The sequence below is a fragment of the Schistocerca cancellata genome, chromosome 6 (genome assembly GCF_023864275.1).
Source record: "Schistocerca cancellata isolate TAMUIC-IGC-003103 chromosome 6, iqSchCanc2.1, whole genome shotgun sequence".
Taxonomy (NCBI): domain Eukaryota; kingdom Metazoa; phylum Arthropoda; class Insecta; order Orthoptera; family Acrididae; genus Schistocerca; species Schistocerca cancellata.
In genome coordinates, this window is record NC_064631.1 from 702,260,800 (window position 1) to 702,285,770 (window position 24,971).

The window sequence follows — 24,971 nt, forward strand, 5'->3', positions numbered from 1 at the left end:
CCAGGGCATTACCTTGTTTTATACACATTTTAAAAACAACTAGTAAGTGTCTGGGAAGTTCATTAACTGGTGTTCCTCTCACTTACATGTAAATCTCTTAAATTTACCTGTATACCAGCATACATGAAGTAGTGTGAGGAGACTTGAGGTTAAGTGTGTGTATGAATTTCAGTTTGTCACCTTGGCAATAGGTCTACCTCTCCACCCATCATATGTGCCATGAAAGACATCTTTCTATGACCATGCAAAATAATGTGAAATCTAGTACATGTAGTCTAGACGGGATTTTGGAAACGAGATGGGATAGCGTTACTTTGCAGTTTTTTTCCAAAAACTGTCTCATAGTACTAGGTGCATTCAAGTTCTAAGGCCTCCAATTTTTTTTTCTAATCAACTATTCACCCGAAATCGATGAAACTGGCGTTACTTCTCGACGTAATCGCCCTGCAGACGTACAAATTTTTCACAATGCTGAAGCCATGATTCAATGGCAGCGGCGAAGGCTTCTTTAGGAGTCTGTTTTGACCACTGGAAAATCGCTCAGGCAATATCAGCACAGCTGGTGAATGTGCGGCCACGGAGAGTATCTTTCATTGTTGGAAAAAGCCAAAAGTCACTAGGAGCAAGGTCAGGTGAGTAGGGAGCATGAGAAATCACTTCAAAGATCTTATCACGAAGAAACTGTTGCGTAACGTTAGCTCGATGTGCGGGTGCGTTGTCTTGGAGAAACAGCACACGCGCAGCCCTTCCCGGACGTTTTTGTTGCAGTGCTGGAAGGAATTCGTTCTTCAAAACATTTTCGTAGGATGCACCTGTTACCGTGGTGCCCTCTTGAACGCAATGGGTAAGGAACATGGACACCATAATTTTTTCAGCACTGGCGGTTACCCGAAATTTTTTGGTGGCAGTGAATCTGTGTGCTTCCATTGAGCTGACTGGCGCTTTGTTTCTGGATTGAAAAATGGCATCCACGTCTCATCCATTGTCACAACCGAAGAAAAGAAAGTCCCGTTCATGCTGTCGTTGCGCGTCAACATTGCTTGACAACATGCCACACAGGCAGCCATGTGGTCATCCGTCAGCATTCGTGGCACCCACCTCGATGACACTTTTCGCATTTTCAGGTCGTCATGCAGGATTGTGTGCACAGAACCCACAGAAATGCCAAATCTGGAGGCGATCTGTTCAACAGTCATTCGGCGATCCCCCAAAACAATTCTCTCCACTTTCTCGATCATGTCGTCAGACCGGCTTGTGCGAGCCCGAGGTTGTTTCGGTTTGTTGTCACACAGTGTTCCGCCTTCATTAAACTGTCGCACCCACGAACGCACTTTCGACACATCCATAACTCCATCACCACATATCTCCTTCAACTGTCGATGAATTTCAATTGGTTTCACACCACGCAAATTCAGAAAACGAATTATTGCACGGTGTTCAAGTAAGGAAAACGTCGCCAGTTTAAGTTGGTTGGTTGGTTGGTTTGGGGAAGGAGACCAGACAGCGTGGTCATCGGTCTCATCGGATTAGGGAAGGATTGGGAAGGAAGTCGGCCGTGCCCTTTCAGAAGAACCATCCCGGCATTTGCCTGGAGCGATTTAGGGAAATCACGGAAAACCTAAATCAGGATGGCCGGACGCGGGATTGAACCGTCGTCCTTCCGAATGCGAGTCCAGTGTCGAACCACTGCGCCACCCCGCTCAGTGCCAGTTTAAGTATTTAAAACAGTTCTCATTCTCGCCACTGGCGGTAAAATTCCATGTGCCGTACAGTGCTGCCATCTCTTGGACGCATTGACAATGAATGCGGCCTCATTTTAAAACAATGCGCATGTTTCTATCTCTTTCCAGTCCGGAGAAAAAAAAACCGAGGCCTTAGAACTTGAATGCACCTCGTATGTTTAACAACACAATAAACTTACCCGACTAGTAAATCAAGTTACCTCACTAATGCCACACCATAAATAGAATCAATAGTAACTAAGTATTAATTATAATTAAGGAAGTTTCCTTTCCTTTTAGTACTGTGAAGGAGTCTTATAATTATGCCAGCCTTGAGGCTTTTAGCTGGCTGGTCAGAGGGACGCATCACCAGCTGATCACATGAGTGTCAAGATGTTTCTGCGGAAAGACAGTCTTGTGCTGGTAAACGTGGTCTGACTACCAAGCACAGCAGGAGCGGCCATCTAGGACAGAGAGCCCAGCACAAAGCTTCAAAGTACACAAAAAGAAAATAATCCCTTTTAACGACGATAAATATCTGAGGGGCAGGAGAGAACATGAGCCTAGGAAGCTTGGGTCCATCTATTATCCCAAAGGAGGCCAGCTGGAATATTTGTTCAAATTATAGCAAGAAATTCCCAGAAGGCTCATTGTAATTACCTCGGGTGCGTGGGAGAGTTCTCACGTGTATGTAATCGAACGCATTCTCCTCAGCTGTAACTTGAAATCTGTTATATATTGGGAGAAATTTTCTGCCTTCTTGCCCACGCCCACGGGATGATATATGTCATTGGTTAGCTGTAACAAAATCCATGAGAGTAGGGAAGCTGCTTGTTGAAGTATACCTGGACACTATACTTCTAACAGGGCTATCCGAAAAGTAAGGAACGATCGGTTGCGAAATGGAAACCACAGTGAAAATCAAAACTGTTTTGTTTGAAAGGGTTAGCTACACCTTCCAGCTACTTCTCTACTCAGTCGCCGCTCAGAAGTAGACATCTGTCGTAGAGTTGTAACAGCTTTTCAATTCGCTTGTTACAGAAGATAGCCGGCAGTACATTTCAACAATTTTCTGCTGTGGACTGCAGCTCGTCGTCTGTGTCAAAATGTTGTCTTCACAGCCAGCGGTTCATCTGAGCAGAGATTAACCTCATTTGTAGCCTATTACGGGCTGTATTGTGGGTGATCAAACACTTCTCTTCGAAAACCCTGCAGGAGCATCTTCATTGCCCCTGCAGAGTGCGACTGAGAATTGTCGTGTACAGCTAACCGCATGACAGTTATGTGGATTGCATAGCTTCAGGCGAAATCTTTCGCCAGCCCCTATGCTTGGTTGGAGACGCAACTTTCTAACCATCTTTACTTTCTCACTGTGAGCTCAGACCTGAAAAGAGCGACATGATGCGATCGATGGGCGTACTGGACACAGTTCCCAACGCATCTGTGCAAAGCTTCATCAGATTTTCACTCTATTTTTCATTTCGCGACCGATCGCTCCTTATTTTCCGAATAACCCTCGTATTTAGGGTGCCATAAAGAGCTCATTCTAAGCGGTACACTTGGTCTTAGCACTGCATAGCAATATGTCTCCTAGGAGGGAGGAGGAGGAAATTAGTGCCTAATGTCACGTCCACGACGAGGTTATTAGAGACGGAGCACAAGCTCAGATTAGGGAAGGATGGAGTAGGAAATCGGCCGTTCCTTTCAGAAGGATCCATCCCGACATTTGCCTTAAGGGATTTAGAAAAATCAGGGAAAACCTACATCAGGATGGGCAGACACATGTTTGAAAAGTCTTCCTCTGGAATGTGAGTTGAATGTGCTTGTCATTGGGGTGTCGTCCTGAAATATCCCACCTTACGGCAGAAATGAGATGCAAATGCTGAACTTAGAATTCTGAAACTCAACAGCAGCCATATATCTTTAGAATGGTAAGAAGTGACCTTTATTAGGCATCAGAAGTTCGCTTTGTGGACCTAATTATCACAGCCAGTTCAGTCTACCGTACATTCATTGAGGAGTGCCGGTGTTTGTTAGCACTTTTACGGGACCTTGCATTCAGTTATTACCTGTCTCCGCGTTCATTGGACTTTTTTGTGACATTTTTTTACATCAAGGTTTTTCATCTAACACAAAGTGTCGAAAGTCCACAGTTCGTCGCTAACATTTCGTTGAAGGAGGAGGTAGGAATGACAGAAAATGACATAATAAATAACAACAAAAAACACAAAAGTGCAGGCGTAAATTCTTGTCTGATCATTGACGCCAACATTATGTGAACTTTAGTATCGTTGTCTAGGTGCAACTGTCGGTGACGGACTGACAGGGTCCCAAAATTTACCGGATAAGTAACCAGTTTCTTTGCGACAAATTAGCAGAGCTGTTGGGAAACGTTAGCCTGAAGAGAGACATCGGAAGTAGTTTGTGCATCAAGGCACACAAATCAATGCCTACGCCTCTTTCAATTGAGCCATAACCAAAAGTTTAATTAGTGGCCTTAATTAAGAGATGTACTGATGCGTAACTCCAAAGGCATTGTAGTGTTCCGTGTCCATCGACAACGTGCAAGCGTGAGTTGCATGGATTTACCCAAACCCAAGAGCAGAGGTTTTTAAGTAAACGGGTTTGTAAATTCATGAGGATGAGGGCGGAAATACGTTTAACCACAACTGGTGAATCATGCAAAGGAAAGAACAGGTAACTATCGCAGAACAGAATGGTCCATATTTAGAGAAGTCATTAGTGTCAGGCTTTAAGGTATTAGGACATTTTTTTCGAGATTCTATCTGCTGTATCTCCTGTAAAAATGTAAGAGGTTTTTAAACACCTGTGTCTCGGGGCGTGTTCAGCTTCTTTCACAAAAGTCCTCGAGGGAAAGTGTAGCGTTTGGCAACTGTCTCTTTTCCAGATAATCCGACCTCTTGTCCCAACCCCTATCTTACGGAATTAGACGAATACTCGTCGAGCGATACTTCAGGCAAAATACAATCTATTTACGTAATCCCTTCACGCTACTGTACTTTCGCGAAGCTGCAAACTTGTTTATTTCGCTGGTGACAGACTATCGCAGCAACTTTGCACTCAAGTTTGCCTAGCACACCTACAGAGGAATGTGCTGCAGTGTACATACACGAAAATGTTGTTGTAACACAAACCGCAGTGAAGAAACATCTACAGATTATGTTTTTAAGACATTCTCCATAATTGTTTAAGAAGTGAAAAGTGTTTGCAAGGTTGTCCCATACACCGTAACTACTGAACGGTGACAACGACACGTGGACGCCTGGTGTAATTTAATTTAAACTCATAACGTTTATATTTCCTTTCTAGAAAAAATCCTAACGAGTGACGAGACTTGGTATTGTTAATATGAACCCAACACAAAACGACAAAGTGCAGAAATCCACAAGAGGAATCAATGCTTTGACAACGTAACTGACATTCAAAACAAGGTGATGGGAGAGGGCGACAATATCCCAAAGAAGGAAGTTTCAGACAGTTTCATACGGTTATACGAACGCTCTGTGCGTTATACTCATATGGAGGGAGACTATCTAGAAAACCTGAAGTATTTTAAAATTTCTGAATTTTTTACTAACGCAGCCTGGTGACTTTTTAGACCGACGGAGTAAATACTTGTTAAAAGATAGAGGGGTTGTTTGTCTTGTCGCTATGTTGGGGGGTTGTGAAAGTTGTTAACAGATTTATTCGGGTTTGTGCCTGAAGTAATAGCGTGAGGAAGTGAATAAAAATTCCGAAACTGCTCGTGGTCACGCTACTTTTACTGATTCAGTGCTTGCTAGAAAACAACAAGAGTTGGCCCGAATAAGCCCTAAAACAGGTAATTATTTTGAACATTAATTAAACTATCACAACGGATAATGCGATAAGGAAACAAACAACCAAAGAAAATAACATATTACGATCAACTACACCTCAGTGTGACATGAAGATATTCCACATATTGCTGTAATATAAATACTCTTTAATTCAAATATGAGTCCTTCATTGGGATAAATTTGCATATTATCGAATTAACAGGTGCGATAAGGTGAGAGAAATAACCAGCGTGTATAGCCAACAGGAACTGTTTGTTGAAACGTACTATTTGTTAAGAGACGCAGCACAATTCGTGGCAAAAAACGATACATATTTCAAGCGCTGAGGGCGCTCGATGCCTACTTATAAATGGTCTCCTAATTTATTTGAAAACTAGGGCACACGAAATGGGTATATGAGGTAGGAACTCAAATTGCTAGAAAGAGTAACATTCATCTGGATGCAATAGGTTCATAATCATGCAATAGAGACACGGCGATGTGTGGCTACCCTTTAGAACGTTTATGCGTACAAGACGTTTTTGGGCCACGTTAGTTTTGACGGGATCACGACGAAGCCAAGTTGACAAAAATATACAACACAGAGCAGCATATAAATCATAATTTGTCTCCCATTAAACTTCACATTATCATACGTTTGAAGAAGGATCTGGGCTAAATTGACGGAGCAGTCACCACCATGTGAGTAAACTACGTACTCAGCATTTAGGATCGTTAATTGATTGTAATGAAAATTGCATACGTAATACACGATATACCTAACACGAAAAATATTAGAACGATCAGAGCTCATTGACTGCGCAGACATCACGTCACGGCTAAATGTAACTCAACAATAAATTACGTACTCACCATTTGGGATAATTCTCCGAGTGCAGTCAAAATTGCACACATAAAACACGCAATGCCTAGCCTTAACTTATTTAGTTCGTTGTCCGTTCAGTCGTGTCCACGTGAATGCATGAAGACATGACCATACAAAGTTTATCAAACAAAGGCAGAAACACTTTTATATCGCACACTTTTCACACACATAGAAGACTGAGTAAAGATAATTATATCAAGATCCGATCTCATCGTTAGATTGGGTGCAACCACTTGGCTACGTAATTGACAAATGCATAGGCATGTCTTACAAATAAGGCGATAAAATACATTACGAAACACGCCATGATATAATGTCGGCGTACACTGAATGTGCTGAAGCACCATTTAGTTACGCTCATGCGCCGGGTTAGTAATGAGCATGAAGGGCATACTAGAAATGTAAGTCCATACCAATGCATTTATGTGAAAAACGACTAAAAATTTGTATCACAAAGTGACTCTAACTACATCATACTGGAAACAGAACGGACTAAAAATCTACACTACAGTATATTCCTCCCTGATACTTTACCATTCAAACTGACTGAGACGATCACAGAGTCCATCGAAGCCGGAACCTGAATGCCAAATATGGCGGAGATAAAAGGCCATTGGTCTCTTTGAGCTACCCAGATGGGTGGGGAGGAGACCTTACCAACCCTGTAGGCCGATGCAGCCTCAACACTCTTCATTACAGGTGTACCTGTTGTTGTTGTTGTTGCTGTGGTCTTCAGTCCTGAGACTGGTTTGATGCAGCTCCCCACGCTACTCTATCCTGTGCAAGTTTCTTCATCTCCCAGTACCTACTGCAGCCTACATCCTTCTGAATCTGCTTAGTGTATTCATCTCTTGGTCTCCCTCTACAATTTTTACCCTCCACCCTGCCCTCCAATACTAAACTGGTGATCCCTAGATGTCTCAGAACATGTCCTACCAACCGATCCCTTCTTCCAGTCAAGTTGGGCCACAAGCTCCTCTTCTCAGCAATTCTATTAAAGACCTCCTCATTAGTTATGTGATCTACCCATCTAATCTTCAGCATTCTTCTGTAGCACCACATTTCGAAAGCTTCTTTTCTCTTCTTTTCCAAACTATTTTTCGTCCATGTTTCACTTCCATACATGCCCACACTCCATACAAATACTTTCAGAAACGACTTCCTGACATTTAAGTCTATACTCGATGTTAACAAATTTCTCTACTTCAGAAACGGTTTCCTTGCCATTGCCAGTCTACATTTTATATCCTCTCTACTTTGACCATCATCAGCTATTTGGCTCCCCAAATAGCAAAACTCCTTTACTCCCTTAAGTGTTTCGTTTCCTAATCTAATTCCCTCAGCATCACCCGACTTAATTCGACTACATTCTATTATCCTCGTTTTGCTTTTGTTGATGTTCATCTTATATCCTCCATTTAAGACACTGTCCATTCCGTTCAACTGCTCTTCCAAGTCCTTTGCTGTCTCTGACAGAATTACAATGCCATACAGTAAAGCTGCATGCCCTCGGGAAACATTATGGCTGTAGTTTCCCCTTGCGTTCAGCCGTTCGCAGTACCAGAACAGCAAAGCCATTTTGGTTAGTGTTACAAGGCTAGATCAGTCAATCATCCAGACTGTTGCCCCTGCAACTACTGAAAAGGCTGCTGCCCCTCTTCAGGAACCACACGTTTGTCTGGCCTCTCAACAGACACCCCGCCGTTGTGGTTGCACCTACGGTACGGCTATCTGTATCGTTGAGGCACGCAAGCCTCCCCACCAACGGCAAGGTCCATAGTTCTTGGGGGGAGGACAGGTATACCTCTGACTTGAAATACCTCTTTGCCAAACATTCGCCGTAGGTATTAAGTTGGCAGTAAAACTCAAGTAACAAATGCATGTTTGAACTAGCACTGCTCTACACACGAATCCACACAAATAAATCACTCTCACTTTACACAGCTAATAGCAAAATGCTAGGATAAGGTAAGAAAATGGACGTGCCTCTGAAAATCCAGTAAGGTAGTAGCGTCCTTTAGTTGGTTCAAATGGCTCTGAGCACTATGGGACTTAACTGCTACGGTCATCAGTCCCCTAGAACTTAGAACTACTTAAACCTAACTAACCTAAGGACAGCACACAACACCCAGCCATCACGAGGCAGAGAAAATCCCTGACCCCGCCGGGAATCGAACCCGGGAACCCGGGCGTGGGAAGCGAGAACGCTACCGCACGACCACGAGATGCGGGCCGTCCTTTAGTTCTTCAAAGACTCTCTACAGACAATAAACGTAACTAACGTGTCACCGAAGCTAAAATCACAGTTTATCTTGAATAATGGGAAGGTACAAACAGTAGCAGAATGGCAATTATTTTACTAGCAGCTCCTGGTATACTAGAAGATGTCAAGTGACACATTGTGGCATATTATGCCATCAATTAATTTTTTCATAATATCGATACAATCCTTCATTATCTGTTATTCGATCTGTCCCTCTAAAATTCTCATTCGTCTGCAGCACCACATTTAAAACGTTTCTACACCTCTCATTTCTGAACGACATATTGTCCACATATTAGTTCACTAAAACACTACACTACACTACGTATCCTTTACAAAAGAATTCCTAACACTGAAAATTTTATTCGATTTAGCCAATTTTCCTTTTCCACTACTATTTCCCTTGCTGTTTACAGTCTGTACTTAATATCTTCTCTACTTTTGCTTCCATATGTGACTTCACTGCCCAAACAATATGACAGGTAACATTACATGTTATTGCGCTTCTTAAGACCACTGCATGCGTTCATGACCGCTGAAGGCCGATAACCAAGAAATAATTTGCTAAAAATTAACAAGTAATAGATCAGATTTGGTAATGAACAACCAGCCTGTTTATTTCTAATTTAGCTGTCAATTTTATTTTGAGGTATTAAATATTCAATCACAAATTAAGCCAATGAAGACATTTCCGAGAGAAAAGAAGTCTTTTCATAATGATTCCCTAACACACTAAGGAACCTAAATTTGTAACTGTCACTTACTGAGGAGTAAATCGACAGCACACTGCTACATAAAAACAAAATTTTTACTTTCGTATTCAGTTGTTTATAAGTGTTCTATGTTTGATGTATCTACACACTGCTCATCATAACGCTTACCACGAATCTGGTGTATGGAGCATGTAACTAATTAATTATCGTGATAGTCAGCTACCACCGCGCAGCTCCCCCCGTCGGAGGTTCGAATCCTGCGTCGGGCATGCGTGTGTATGTTGTCCATAGCGTAAGTTAATTTAAGTTAGATTAAGTAGTGTCTAAGCTGAGGGACCGATGACCCATGCAGTTTGGTCCCATAATATCTTACCACAAATTTCCAATTACAGCCACTACAACACTGGCCGCTGGGTGTCAACAGCAAGAGTATCCAAATTCAGTAAATAACGGGTGAGCAGAAACGCGATTACAATGTATCTGCGATATGAGGATGTATACCTACTGTTTCAATTAGAATACACAGACAAATCCAGATAACGAAGACAACATTTATAAAATTCTAATGAACACAGTCCACTACAAAATAGCGTGAGACGTCACTATTATAAAAACATTCGTAGCATGCCATAATAAGCTCATGAGAAGGTATACATAAAGGAAGACAGCTGAGGAGGAGGTAAAATGTAAAGAGATAGGAGCTCCGTAGCTGATGCGATAAGCTGCTGTTAAACATCCAAAATAAAGCTAGCTACAATAGGCAGAAAGTCTTCTGTAGACGCCACAAGTCTATTAAAATATACGAAACTGCAGGAATTGCACACGAGGAAGTATGATAGGAAAAAATAATTGCTACTTAGACGAAGAAGTCAAGACACAAATCGGAAGCCATTTATAAAATCAGTAATAAACGCGTCTTCAGCCTCGACGGATGGTTCAGGCCAGCAAATTTTCACTTCTTGAGGCCAGGTCCCGCCTAGGCATTGTCACACGTGGCTACTACAGAAACCAGTTTCGCTGTGTTGGCCGTACTCCACACGACATACAGTGAAAACCTGAGTTTAGCCTAGCAGGTCATTAGCTGTATCTGAAAATCGAATACACGCATAGTGCACAGGATATCATCAAAGGTAATAAAATAGAGACTGTTACTGACCCCCCAGTGACTGTTCCGGATTTTCTATGGCACGCTCTTCTCTTCACTAAGATGTTAGTCTCCTAGAATACATTGAGCTACCTCACTTTGTGTGTGGTCACCAGAATGTGCATATTACGGCCGATGTCTTTGAATAGCCCGTCTTAACCTAAATATATGGTGTTTGTAATGGGCCTCTGGCCGAACACTTAATGGTGTAGCTCTTCACACTTGTCTATTCTGCATAGGATAGACCTCTTTCTCTGCAGACCTAGTACACCTTACCTCCGTTTGAACCTGCTATGGTATTAAACTCTTCGTATCCATCTAGAGTTTTTACTCCAACACTCCCTTCCGTTAGCAAATTGACTCTTTTTTGATGCCTCAAGATATGTGTAAACAACTTATTCCTTCTTTTATTAAAGTTATTTCAGAAATTCCTTTTTTCTCCAGTTAGATTCGGCAGGTTCTCGTTAGTTATTTGATCCACCTATCTTATTTTCAAAATTCTTCTGTAGAACCACATTTGAAAAGCTTCAGTTCTCCTTGCGTCTGAATTGCTTGCTGTCCGCCTTTCATGTTCATACAATGCTACATTACAGACAAATTCCTTCAGTAAGGACTTCCTTGCACCCAAATTTACGTTCGATAGTAAGAAATCCCTATTTATATATTCTTTCTCTTTTCAGGCTGCTTTTTAATATCGCCACTTTTACGGCCATTGCTGTGAAAACTGCGAAGTACGGTTACTGGTTTTGGTGTCGCGTTTTCTAATCTTCTAATCTGATTTGCTCAGTATCACCAGTCCTATGTCGACTACATTTCATTAACTTTTTTTTTTACTGTTGATGATATTACTCATGTAAACTCTTTCCAAGAAGGTTAAGGAAGGCAGCAGATTTCGTCCCTACACAGCTCGGCATCACAGTAAAACACAGGGTTCCATTTGTGAATTTCTTTCTTTTTTCTACGAGCTTCTAACTAGGAGCGTCTTTTACTTACATGCGCATTTTGTAGTAAATCCTTAACTTTCTTGCACGTTCGTGTATTTGCTTTGTTTTAAATAACTGTGTTGTGCGTAGTTCAGTCGTCTTTGGTGTGAGTAGGGGCTGTGACTGGTTATCCTTCACTTACATCTGCAGGTGTAGCTGACTTCAGACATGCTGCTCGAGACTGTAGGGTGTCGGGTGAAGCGATCCAAGGGATGTCCAGCAGGCCCCACTCTCGACACGCCGTTTACTGCCCACATAGAGCTTAACTCCTTAACCGAGGTCGACTGGAAAGTCATTTAGAGGTTTGGCAGGCAGCGGAAGACTTACCAGGTGAGCGATCAAAAAATCATCCAGGTCATCTGACAAACAGGTTTCGAGCTCTATCTGTGGCTGAAAAAGATCCTGGTCCAGGTGCAGTGACTTGTTCAGTTTAAGAGAACAGTTCTCAAACTGCGAGATATGGGTATTCACAATTGTATCATAACTACGAAGGAGCGTAAGAAATCCGGTGTGCATGGTGTGTACATACTGGACGAAGTCATGCAAGATGTGGACCAGATGCTTTCAGATGCCATGAGGAGCTTAAGGCGCAGCCAACTGAACATGGTCGGTCATATCGGTACCTGTGTGCCTACTTGGCATCAGAAGAGAATCTCTCTCTGTCTGAAATAGGAAGGACTGTCAGTCTCACATCAAGATATAGTCATAGCACACCATCTGTAGCATAATCTACAGGATCGAGTGCTGAATTTAGGTAAAGGGACGAGTGGAGAATCTGTACAATAGGCTCAGGCCATTCTGTGACCATGCTGGTTGCAGATTTCTCTACTTGTACACTACAATGACGAGATTTCAGTTTCCTCTTAACAGGTCAGGGGTCCATTGCACACAGGTGGTGGCCACATGGGTAGCAGGGGTTGTGTAATTGGCACTGTGTGGCTTTTTTACGTTTGAAGTTTTTGGGTAAGTACAGAAAGGGTCTCAGCCTCAAAAGGTGCAGGGTCAACACAGTGCGATGGTAACCCAGCAAAGATCGATACTGTATTGGTATATTATTGCTGCTGTATTGGGAAAGAACCAGAACTCCAATTGCAGGCATGAAGAGCACTCCAAGCGCTGAAGCTGGAATCTTTATAGGTACTGAAGCCTAGCTCAAGCTAGAGCTAAGTTCAGCTGAAATCTTTATAGAGGATCTAATGCTATACAGAAGGGATACGTGGAATATTGGTGGAGACGACGTGTTTGTTGCTGTTGGTTGTAGTTTACCATGCAGCGATGTGCTTCCTGTGAGTCACTTTGTGTAGAGGTTGTACTTGACAACCGGAATATATTAATAAGTGGTTTGTGTGAATAACTCCCCTCCCCGAGTGAGATGACAAATTTGCTGAACGAAGAGGATAGGAACACAGCAATCAGTCGCAATCCCATTATTTTTAAATTTCCGTACCTCAGTGTGTGTAAACGAAACCATTATAGGCTCACCTCGTTGTGCGTCTGTCTGTCTGCCTCTCTGTCTGTCCAATTGTTCACACCCATTTTCCTCAGGAACGGGCTGGTGTATCAAGCTGAAAATTGCGTCCCCTATTAAGGCCTAAAGCCCCTTAGCGAAGAAAAAGACCGAAACTTCTAAGTCAGTCTAAACAAAAGGCTCTGGCATTTATGTCACATGTTTTGATATTCGAAAACTCGCTCATCGAAACCTGTAGGTTACTTGCCATTGGTTTAGGATCATAAAGTTTTGCTAAAAGGAAAGTGACACAGTACAAATATAGGAGAAAAAACGTACATTTGGAATTTCGGTTATATCACAGGAAAAAGTGTACTTTCTTTATTTGAACGTCTGTTTGTCTTTCCGTTTGTTAAGCCCCCTATTCCTCAAGAACAGAATATGGACGTATCAAGTTGTAATTTAAGTTGCATGCTAAGGTTTATGGTTCATTTTCGGTAGAATAAACATCATCTTCAAAGGCAATGCAATCAAAGGTTTCACAGTACAAGTAGGAGAACGTCAGATACAAGAGTTTGTACTTATATCTTAAGAAAAAAATTTTTTTGTTATTTGTTTCCGGACTGTTTTTCTGTTCACCTGTTACGCCTCCTTTTCCTCAGGAACATGTAAACGTATCAAGTTGATATTATTGTCGGTACTAAGGTATACGGCAACTTGGCGGTATACTAAACATTAGCTTCAAAGTCAATGTAATCGAAGAATACAGCCTTTTGTGTCACATGGCAAAACCTACAGGACATTTCCTGTTCATCTAGACTTATTAAATTTGGCAGGCAACGAGGTTTCACAGTATGAGCAAAGGAAAAAATCAGAAAATTGTTAATTTGTAATTGCATCACAAATTTTTTTTTTCTTAATGAGAACTGGAACTGACCCACCTTCGTACACAAAAGAGGTCAGAACACTGTTGCAAGAAGCAATGTAAAAAAAACACGCCAGATATAAAACATCCTAAAATCTCCTACATTGGCGGTTTCACTCAAGCTCAGACTTCACTATAGCGTGCTTTTAATACTCTACACAGAAAAATTCTGTCTCAAAATCTGACAGAAGATCCAGAAAGATTCTGCTCATATGTAAAGTAAGGTAGCGACAAGTCACTGTCAATACCTCCACCGGGTTGATACCAATGGTAAAGATACTAATGACGGTGCCACTAAAGCGGAGTTACTAAACACGGTTTTCCGAAATACTTCCACGAAAGAAGACTTAGTACATATTCCAGTCAAGAATAACTGCCAATGTGAGTAACAGGCGCTGATACTCTAGGCGTAGCGAAGCAGTATAAATCACTTCGTAAAGGCAAGTCTTCTGGTCGAAATTGTATGCCAGTTAGGTTCCTTTCAAAGTGTGCTGGTACAATATATCCATACCTAGCAATCATATACATCCGGTCGTCGAAAATGATCCGTATCTCAAGACTGGAAATTTAAACAGGTCACACCACTACTTAAGAAATTATGGTAATCCTCTGAATTACAGAACCACGTTAGTGAGGTTAATTTGCTGTTTGGTTTTGGAGCATATAATGTTTTGGAACATTGTGAATTACGAAGAAGAAAACGGTTTATTGAGACGTAGTCAGCAAGGACTCAAAAAATATCTTACTCGTGAGACACAAGTAGCTCTTCCGTCATGCGAAGTAATGAGTGCTGTCGGCAGGGGATTTCAAACTGATTCCATATTTATAGATCTACAAAAGGCTTTTGATACTGTTCCTCGAAAGTAACCTCTAATCAAATTGCCTGCCTGGATTATCGTCTCACATGTGCTATGAATTCATGATTTCTTGTCAGAAAGTTCACCGTTCGAAGTAATACATGAAAAATCATCGAATGAAACAGAAGTAGTATCTGTCGTTCCCCAAAAAATGTTACACGCCTCTGTACTTAGTGATCTATATAAACGATTTGGAAGATAAATGGTCACCCCTGTTAGACTGTCTGCAGATGATGCTATGTCTTACCATCAAGTAAAGATCAGAAGATCAAAAGCAATTGCAAAATGAATCAGTTAAGGTACCTGTATGGTGAGAGAACTGGCCATTGTCTCTGAATAATAAAATGTGTGAAGTCATCCAAATAAATACTAAAACGAATCTTTTAAATTTCCAATAGATGATAAATCACACGAATCCAAAGCCTATCAATCCAAGTAAATAACTAGGCGTTACAGATACGAAAAGGAAACTTAGAAGAGGCAATGGGTTTACTAAAATGACTGCCCACACAGCACTTATCCAGACTCTTCACACTGAATGATTTGCACCAGGTAGGATACACGGAAAACTTGTATAAAGTTTAAAGGCGAGCAGCTGTTTGTGAAATAGGGAAGAAAATATCATAGATATGAAATGAAGCTACAGTAATTTAGAAAAACGGCATTTTAGGTTGCAGCGAAACAGGTTTTCTAATCTCAAATCACCACCTTTCTCGTCTGAACGTGATTTCTTCTTTTTGACACTGCCCTACATAAGCAGAAATAATCATCGCAGCAAAATAAGAGAAATAAGAGATCGGATCGAAAGATTTAGTATTTGTTTCTCGCTCACATTATTGAAGAAAAGAACGGTCGAGAAATAGCGCGAAAGTAGATCGATTAACACTCTAACATATACTGTTGCGAAGCAGATATTTTCTTCAACTGTCACGAAACATATTTCACTATATTACACGTTCATTCTCTTGATAAATGCACACGTTGTTACATGCTGCTTCTCTTTTGCCGATCATAAATAGTACCACCAATGACTTACCTTCTTTCTATTCTCTTTCTTGCGGTGAGGGTCCTGAAGAGTTGGAGAGCTTTCGAGCTGGATGGAAAAAGATAAGAGATTTCTCAAAATGGAAAGACATGTCGCAAAACTGTTTCCAGGTCTGAGTTCCAGCCTCAGGTTGCGACAGAGTATTCGTCTTCCATATTGCTTGCAATTTAGGCAGTTCATGGGGACATCTATCTCCTGAAGAAAAAGAACTGTTCCAAGAACCCTTTTAACACTCCGTCTTCAGGCCACAAGCGGCCCATCGGGACCATCCGACCGCCGTATCATCCTCAGTTGAGGATGCGGATAGGAGGGGCGTGTGGTCAGCACACCGCTCTCCCGGTCATTATAATGGTTTTCTTTGACCGGAGCCGCTACTATTCAGTCGAGTAGCTCCTCAATTGGCATCACGAGGCTGAGTGCACCCCGAGAAATGGCAACAGCGCATGGCATCCGGATGGTCACCCATGAAAGTGCCGTCCACGCACAACAGCGCTTAACTTCGGTGATCTCACGGGAATCGGTGTACCCACTGCGGCAAGGCCGTTGCCAAATACGCTTTTAGGAAGATAAAAATCCAGTCAGGTGTCTCTTTCCAAAGCCCAATTTCAAACGCCGTTGGCTATGTGGCCACGCTATGAAATATAGTTGTGTGTAAATCTCTGACACAAGCTTTTCTAAAGGTTCACAGAGTTATTTTCCATCGTGCACGTACTTTTTGGCGTGTGCTCTCCTTTTTATCCGCTTCAGAATCATATCAAGGAGTGGGAGAAGTCCTCTGTCTCTCTCCTCACCCCACAACGTCATTGGTTAATAGTTACGAAATGCTGCAGTATGATTTTGTTTAACCCTATTATTAAAATTTTAATGGGATAACCCACAATGTCTGCTTTCTTTTGCCGGCGAGATTCCTGCTCTGGAGAAGTTAGCTAAGTTTCAGAGAATTAATTTAGAAAAGCCTTTCCGTTAAGTGATAGAGTAGTAATCAATTGGTGCAGTCACGTGGACGAGTAAAGACTTGTTGCTAGATTGGTGACACAACCCTTGTTGTCATATAGAAGTAAGTCGTTACTAAGTACTCACCTGGAGTCTGCAGAAGCTACTGCCACCGCCTTCGGTACGCATATGATAAGAGTGTGGTAACAAGCGCTAGCGTTGCAAACACTGATGTGGTTCATTCGCTTCAGGAGTTTTAAGGTTTTGCAGCCATCTCACTCTTCTCATTATGAACTTTAACGATCTTACTTTCGTTTGGATCTCATTTTCCAGGTTCAGTAAGTAGTCTTACTCACAAATTATTTTTATTACTGTGCTTTTAACATGGCCACACGTCTGTGCGAATGTTAAATTTTTACAGTTGTAAAATCTTGTCCAGTTACCAAATGTTTGAGTTATATCAATGAGTAACTTATTTGTTGAAGTTTATGAATGATATTAAACCAAACGGTTGGAAGTGATCACTTTTTCATGTTATAGATAGATGATCACTCCTCTCATTAATGCACCTATGAGCGTGTTGTGGACCCAAATTTTCAAGCTTGATTAGGTCGTTCATAATGTTTGTCATTTAAGTAGGATGTTTCTCTTTGTGTGACGCCTTTTAATATCCTTTAAATTAATTTGCTTGATCTTATTTGGTGCTTCCATTCTTTGTAAGTCACCAAAGATCCAATGACAGCATCTATGGGTATGCTAAACAGCACAACCAATAACCACAATAACCATATTCTTCTCCTGTTTTTGCTAGTATTTAGCCATATTTGATAGATTTCAAATACCAGTTGTAAGTAGGCTGTTTATGTTTTCTTTATGTAAGTAGGCTGTTTATGTTTTCTTATTGGCAAAGTTACGTAGCGCTCTGTACGAAAATCACTGGCTGTGCTGTGTACAGTCTGTGGCTAGTTTGCATTGTTGTCTGTCATTGTAGTGTTGGGCAGCGGCAGCTGGATGTGAACAGCGAGCAGCGTTGCGCAGTTGGAGGTGAGCCGCCAGCAGTGGTGGATGTGGGGAGAGAGATGGCGGAGTTTTGTAATTTGTCATGAACTGCTATATATATAATGACTATTAAGGTAAATACATTGTTTGTTCGCTATTAATATCTTTCATTTGCTAACTATCCCTATCAGTAGTTAGTGCCTTCTGTAGTTTGAATGTTTTATTTAGCTGGCAATAGTGGCGCTCGCTGTATTGCAGTAGTTCGAGTAATGCAGATTTTTGTGAGATAAGTTATTTGTGAAAGGTATAGTTTAATGTTAATCAGGGCCATTCTTTTGTAGGGATTTTTGAAAGTCAGATTGCGTTGTGCTAAAAAATTGTGTGTCAGTTTAAGCACAGTCGTGTATAATTGTTGAAAGGGGATGTTTCACAGTGACAACGAACATTTTCTTTACTTTTCCGTGTTATATGAAAATTTTCTTTCCAAAATTCTGCTTGCTTATTGAGTACATTAAATAATTTAGATGGTAGATTACAACACTGTTACACTCTTTTCCCAATTACAGCTTTCCTTCATTATTTTTCGCCTTTAATAATTGTAGACAGTTTTCTGTACAAGTTCTTGATAATATTTAACTCCGTGTATTTTTCGGCTGATACTTGCAGAATTTCAGACATTGATGTCCAGTCAAAATTCTTGAAAACATTTCTCTATATTTACGGAGAGCCAGAGTTGGGGTTTGCTATTTTTCATTCTACCTTCTACGGTGGTCCATAGGATCATTGTGACCTCACGTGTTCCTACAATTCCTGGGAATCAAAACTCATTTTATTCGATATAGGCTTCTACCAGTTTCTTAAATTTTCTGTAAATAAACAGTAAACGTCTGCACCGCAAACGCTGTTTCTTTTCTGAAACAGGTGTGCTACCTATCCCGCATCCCAATAGGTGTTTTCTTTGCCTGATTTAATAAAAGTCATGATCAGAGCAATTAATCTCTAACATGGAGGAGACTGTTTCTGATCTATCTTCCTACTACATTTGCTCAGGGACGCTATGTGAGTGTTTTAGGAATTTGGTGTTGCAGCTATGGCCTGCAAGGTAGGAAGATACTATGTCATGCATGCAGAGTTCAGAAGAGTGCAGCAGTATGGACAATGACGTAATCAGACAATGATATCCATGTCGATACAACTACTCTCCCTGTAAAGGAGACGTCACTGCTAAATCTTAGGTTTTCACTGTTAAGTCGGCTTCGTGGTGATCGGATGAGATCAACCGGAGACTTCATTACGAGTGTGCCTGCTATCGCGTTTCTGTGCAGGCCCACTGTGGGCTATGGTCTCACACGAATACCCTAAAAATCTGGACATTTTGCGGTTACTCCATCCATCGAAACAGAATCTTACTATGAGAACATTTTATATTCTGTCAAATAATAATAATGCTGCATTACACGAGTAAACTGTAACTCCATGTCTGTCACAGTGATCACTCATCATCTGACACTGTTCACAGACCATATACACCCTAACAAAACTGATAACAACATCGGAAATGAACAACGCTATTGCACTCTCGTGGCAGGCCTACCTCTTACAGACAATAGGAACTCCACTCATTTACATACCCACCAACAGTGTGTACGTCTATGAAGTTACATTTACATCTGACCATTTCTTTCATGTTCTCCACCATTGTCGGACTGTGTAACACCAAAAGGTTTTTATTCGCCTCCTTATTCAACTGCTAAATGAAACTTGTAGATTTTCTAACGATTGGATGATGCAGTTTCTTTTTATTGTTGTCTTCAGTCCAGAAACTTGTTTGATGCAGCTCTCCATGCTACTCTATCCTGTGTAACCTTCTTCATCAACCAGTACCTACTGCAACCTACATCCTTCTCAATCTGCTTAGTGTATTCATCTCTTGGTCTCCCTCTACGATTTTTACCCTCCACGCTGCCCTCCAATTCTAAATTGGTGATCCCTTGATGTCTCAGACTATATCCTACCAAGCGATCCCTTCTTCAAGTTGTGCCACAAATATCTCATCTCCCAAATTTTATTCAATACCTCCTCATTAGTTATGTGATCTAACCACCTGATCTTCAGCATTCTTCTGTAGCACTACATTTCGAAAGTATCTGTTCTCTGCTTGTCCAAATTATTTATCGTTCATGTTTAACTTCCATACATGACAACACGCCATAGAAATAATTTCAGAAACGACTTCCGGACACTTAAGTCTTTACTCGATGTTAACAAATTTGTCTTCTTTAGAAACGCTTTCCTTGCCTTTGCCAGTCTACATTTAACATCCTCTCTACTTCGTCCATCATCAGTTATTTTGCTCCCCAAACTCCAAAATTCATCTTCTACTTTAAGTGTTTCATTTCGTAATCTAAATCCCTCAGCTTCACCCGACTTATTTCGACTACATTTCATTATGCTCGTTTTGCTTTTGTTGATGTTCATCTTATATCCTCCTTTCAAGGCACTGTCCTTTCCTTTAAACTGCTCTTCCAGGTCTTTTGCTGTCTCTGACAGAATCACAATGTCATAGGCGAATCTCAACTTTTTTATTTCTTCTCCATGGATTTTAATTCCTACTCCGAATTTTTCTTTTGTTTCCTTTACTGCTTGCTCAATATACAGATACTCCCTTCCCAACCACTGCATCCCTTTCATGCCCTTCGACTCTTATAAATGTCATTTGGTTTCTGTACAAATTGTAAATAGACTTTCGCTCCCTGTTTTTTTTACTCCTGCCACATGTAGAATTTGAAAGAGAGTATTCCAGTCAACACTGTCAAAAGCTTTCTCTAAGTCTACAAATGCTATAAATGTGGGTTTGCTTTTCCTTAATCTATCTTCTAAGATAAGTCGAAGGGTCAGTATTGCCTCACGTGTTCCAATATTCCTACGGAATCCAAATTGATCTTCACCGAGGTCGGCTTCTACTAGTTTTTCCATTCGTTTGTAAAGAATTCACGTTAATATTTTGCAGCCGTGACTTATTAAACTGATAGTTCGGTAATTTTCACATCTGTCAACACCTGCTTTCTTTGGGATTGGAATTATTATATTCTTCTTGAAGTCTGAGGGTATGTCTCATACATATTGCTCACCAGATGGTAGAGTTTTGTCAGGACTGGCTCTCCTAAGGCTAGCAGTAGCTCTAATGGAATGTTCTCTACTCCCGAGGCCTTGTTTCGATTTAGGTCTTTCAGTGCTCTGTCAATCTCTTCACGCAGTATCATGTCTCCCATTTCACCTTCATCTACGCGCTCTTCCATTTCCATAATATTGTCCTCAAGTACATCGCCCTTGTATAGATATTCCACATACTCCTTCCACCTTTCTGCTTTCCCTCTTTTGCTTTTATTGTACGAATTCTGAATTCGAATGTATTTCTTGATTAGTAGGTTTTATCGTTTTAGCTAACAAGTTCTGACTTTCTGAAAATTTTGATTCCGTACCATCAATTTTGTTTTATATCATCATGGTATGTTTTACTGACATCTGTTTTAATCTCGAAAATGCCATTAATCCTGAAGAAAATGTTTTCTTAATATAGTCTTTATCACGTAAGACGAAAAAGGAAAGAAATAGTAATGATGGCTTCCTCTGTTTCTAGTTATTTATTTGAGTAATGTAGTTTGAGACATGCAATCTACTTTAACAACAGAATCAGATATATTCAACTTATTCATTTTAATTACCTCCATGGACATTAATGACCTCAAAGGGACACATTTCATCAACAACGCATTTTTAACTATTTTGGGACTACGCATAACACCTTTTTACTTTATCGCTGATTTTGTCAAAGCAAATGGAAGAAAGTCTTTGTTCTGAACTCATACAATTACCTCGCTTAGATTTCCGTTCGACTACTCTCCCAATTTATATAAATAAATTTAAAACGGATAGCTTCTATCCTGCTGTAGGGAACAAAACTAGCTACAAGGAAGGTCTGAGGCAGTAGGAACCACCAGAAAATGTTTTTTAGATCTATATATTGTTGCACCAGCGAAGCAAAAAATGGAACAAATATATAAAGGCTCAAATAAGAAGGACGTAAATAACAGAGGAAGTCGCACATATAAACAACGAATGGAAGGAACGTGTTCAGAGAAACCAATGGAAGCCTTTTGTTTTAATACTTTAGGTAGGAGATTAGTAGGTATGTGTAGGACAAAATGGAGTTCCAGAAACTAGCTTATACTAACTTAAACCTGAAGCACAAGAAACAGCAGAAGGAGAAGAGGTCGTTGGGAATATATTTGTGAAATTTATTTCAACCTGTCTAATGCACGTACAGTAATTCATTAACTGTAGTGCTCTGAAAAATCACCTACGTCAGCAGGGTTATCATGGGGAATCGAACAGAATGTATCCAATATTGCATTCAAAACGTTGTTATGACCTGACAAAAGCTACTAATGTGTGAATGCTGTGGCTACGGAATCGGTTTCGCTTTCAGAAGTGGTAACGTCATTTTTATAATTGTTACACGCCAACACTAGGATACTTCCTTACGAAAGGACTCAGCTAATTAACTACCCCACGCTCAACAACACCAAGATTCCGCTCCAACATTATCATTGATGACCTCGTCATTAACTACACACAAAACCTGTTCCTCCGTCCTTCTGCATTTAAATAAGCTTACGATCACATTCAGTCTGTATGCGCATTATATATGAGACTCCTGAAATGATAACCCTAGTCTGAGTGTACCCCGTAAACATGAAAATAATAGCATAGCATCGAAAATAATGCCTGCAGATGATGGAGGATATGTAATATGAATAACACCCATGTATGGGAAAGTGTTTGATGATTCTTCTATATAATCGCCAAACGAAAACCAAATCTCAACCACTTTAAAGAGCTCATCACACACCATTTATATATTAATTTATTAATGTAAGTAATACGCCAGAACCAGTCAGAAAATGATTCGGCACTAAATATGCAGTACATTCCATCGCGCACCATACAATGACATTCACCTCAAAGCTATTTTTATAATAATGTGTGATATATTGGTTGTATTATTTTCTTTTCCTTTTTATCAGTTAAATGTCAGTGCGTTGTCGACATTCGTGACATACTGAGCAATGATGTTCAGCTCAGTATAGGAAATAATGAAGTGTACATCAGCATCTACATGAATACTCTGCAAATTACATTTAAGTGCCTGGCAGAGGGTTCATCGAACCGCCTACACAATTCTGTATCACTCTAATCTCGTATAGCGCGCGGAAAGAATGAACACCTATATCTTTCCGTACTAGCTCAGATTTCCCTTATCGTATCTTGGTGATCGTTCCTCCCTATCTAGTTCCGTGTCAACAAAATATTTTCGCATTCGGAGGAGAAAGTTGGTGATTGGAATTTCGTGAGAAGATTCCGTCGCAACGAAGAACGCCTTTCTTTTAATGATGTCCAGCCAAAATCCTTTATCATTTCTGTGACACTATCTTCCATATTTTGCGATAATACAAAACGTGCTTCCTTTCTTTGCACTTTTTCGATGTACTCCGTCAGTCCTACCTGGTAAGGATCCCACACCGCGCAGCAGTATTCTAAAAGAGGACGGACAAGCGTAGTGTAGGCAGTCTCCTTGGTAGGTCTGTTACATTTTCTAAGTTTCCTGCCAATAAAACGCAGCCTTTGGTGGGTTTCCCCACAACATTTTCTATGTGTTCTTTCCACTTTAAGTTGTTTGTAATTGTAATACCTAGGCATTTAGTTGAATTTACGGCTTTTAGATTAGACTGATTTATCCTGTAACCGAAATTTAGCGAGTTCCTTTTCGCAGTCATGTGAGTGACCTCACACTTTTCGTTTTTTGTGGTCAACTGTCACTTTTCGCACCATTCAGATGTTTTTTCTAAATCGTTTTGCAATTTGTTTTGATCTTCTGATGACTTTATTTGTCGATAAACGACAGCGTCACCTGCAAACAACCGAAGACGGCAGTTCAGACTGTCTCCCAAATCGTTTATATGGATATGGAACAGCAAAGGGCCTATAACACTACATTGGGGAACGCCTGAAATCACTTCTGTTTTACTCGATGACTTCCCTTCAATTATTACGAAAAGTGTAGGTAGGTGATCGGTACGAACTACAAAGAAACCGTCACAAATTTTTAATAGGTGGTCAAAATTAATTATGTGTATAGAAATAGAAAGAAACTACTGAAGCAACTGATGGTTTTTGAATTACATCCCATAGACTTCAAAAACTGAAGGAACGATTAATCGGACAGGCAATTTACAGTTACAGAGTACGTAAAATTTAAAAGGCATAGTGGACGGCTCGTCCAATTGCGCGGCATCTCCTGCTACGAGGTAACAGACTCAGGTGGAAAGTAACATTCTGAAAGAAAACAGTTACGCCTCGCTAGATGAACTAATTACATGAGTGTTCGCTGCGTTTATCATGGTGCTACATCCTTATGGGACGCAAAAAAAGGCGCAGTTTGCTGCAATGGTATTATATTACTGAGGGGCTTGGAAGCTTATCCTGTCTTTCCAAACTGCGGGGATAATGAGGAACTGTCCTGCTTTATTTCGAGGAATTCCGCTCAGTACTTCAGTATTACACGCCAAACAAATATCGTTGCCGATAAACCCGTCGCCATTTGCAGCCATTTTATCGCTGGAAGCTGTTAACCATGGAAGGAAATGTACAAGCTGATATTGAGAAATGTATCGCCGATTCATGTATATTGTGTTTAACAAGATGTTTCACTTATTCGGTGAACCATGTTTGGAACATTAAACATACAATATCATAAGCACAAAACTTGGTACATGTCCGAATGAAATAGTTGGTTCCGACTCACTTGGTTAGAGATGATTCACTAAGCGAGAAAATTTGTGTGGTACTCGTTGCGGGAGCACTAATGTTGATGGCATCGGTAAGCAATAAGTTATTTCACAGAAACTATTCTCGGCCTTTTACTTGAATTCTGTTGGAGCTCACGAAAATGTATTCAGTTCCCGTTCTTCCACGCACGCATCTTCCAGTTGTACTTTGCTACAGCTAATTTTTAATTCTAATGTTCCTAAATAGAACTTAAAATACTGTAATATTATCTGTCTCTAGATTCGTTTGAAACAAACCACTGTGGTTAATTTAATCATCATAAGAGTAGAACTGTTGATTTAGTAAAAATGTATGTATTTGTGCGCCATGTACATACAGATAAATTACT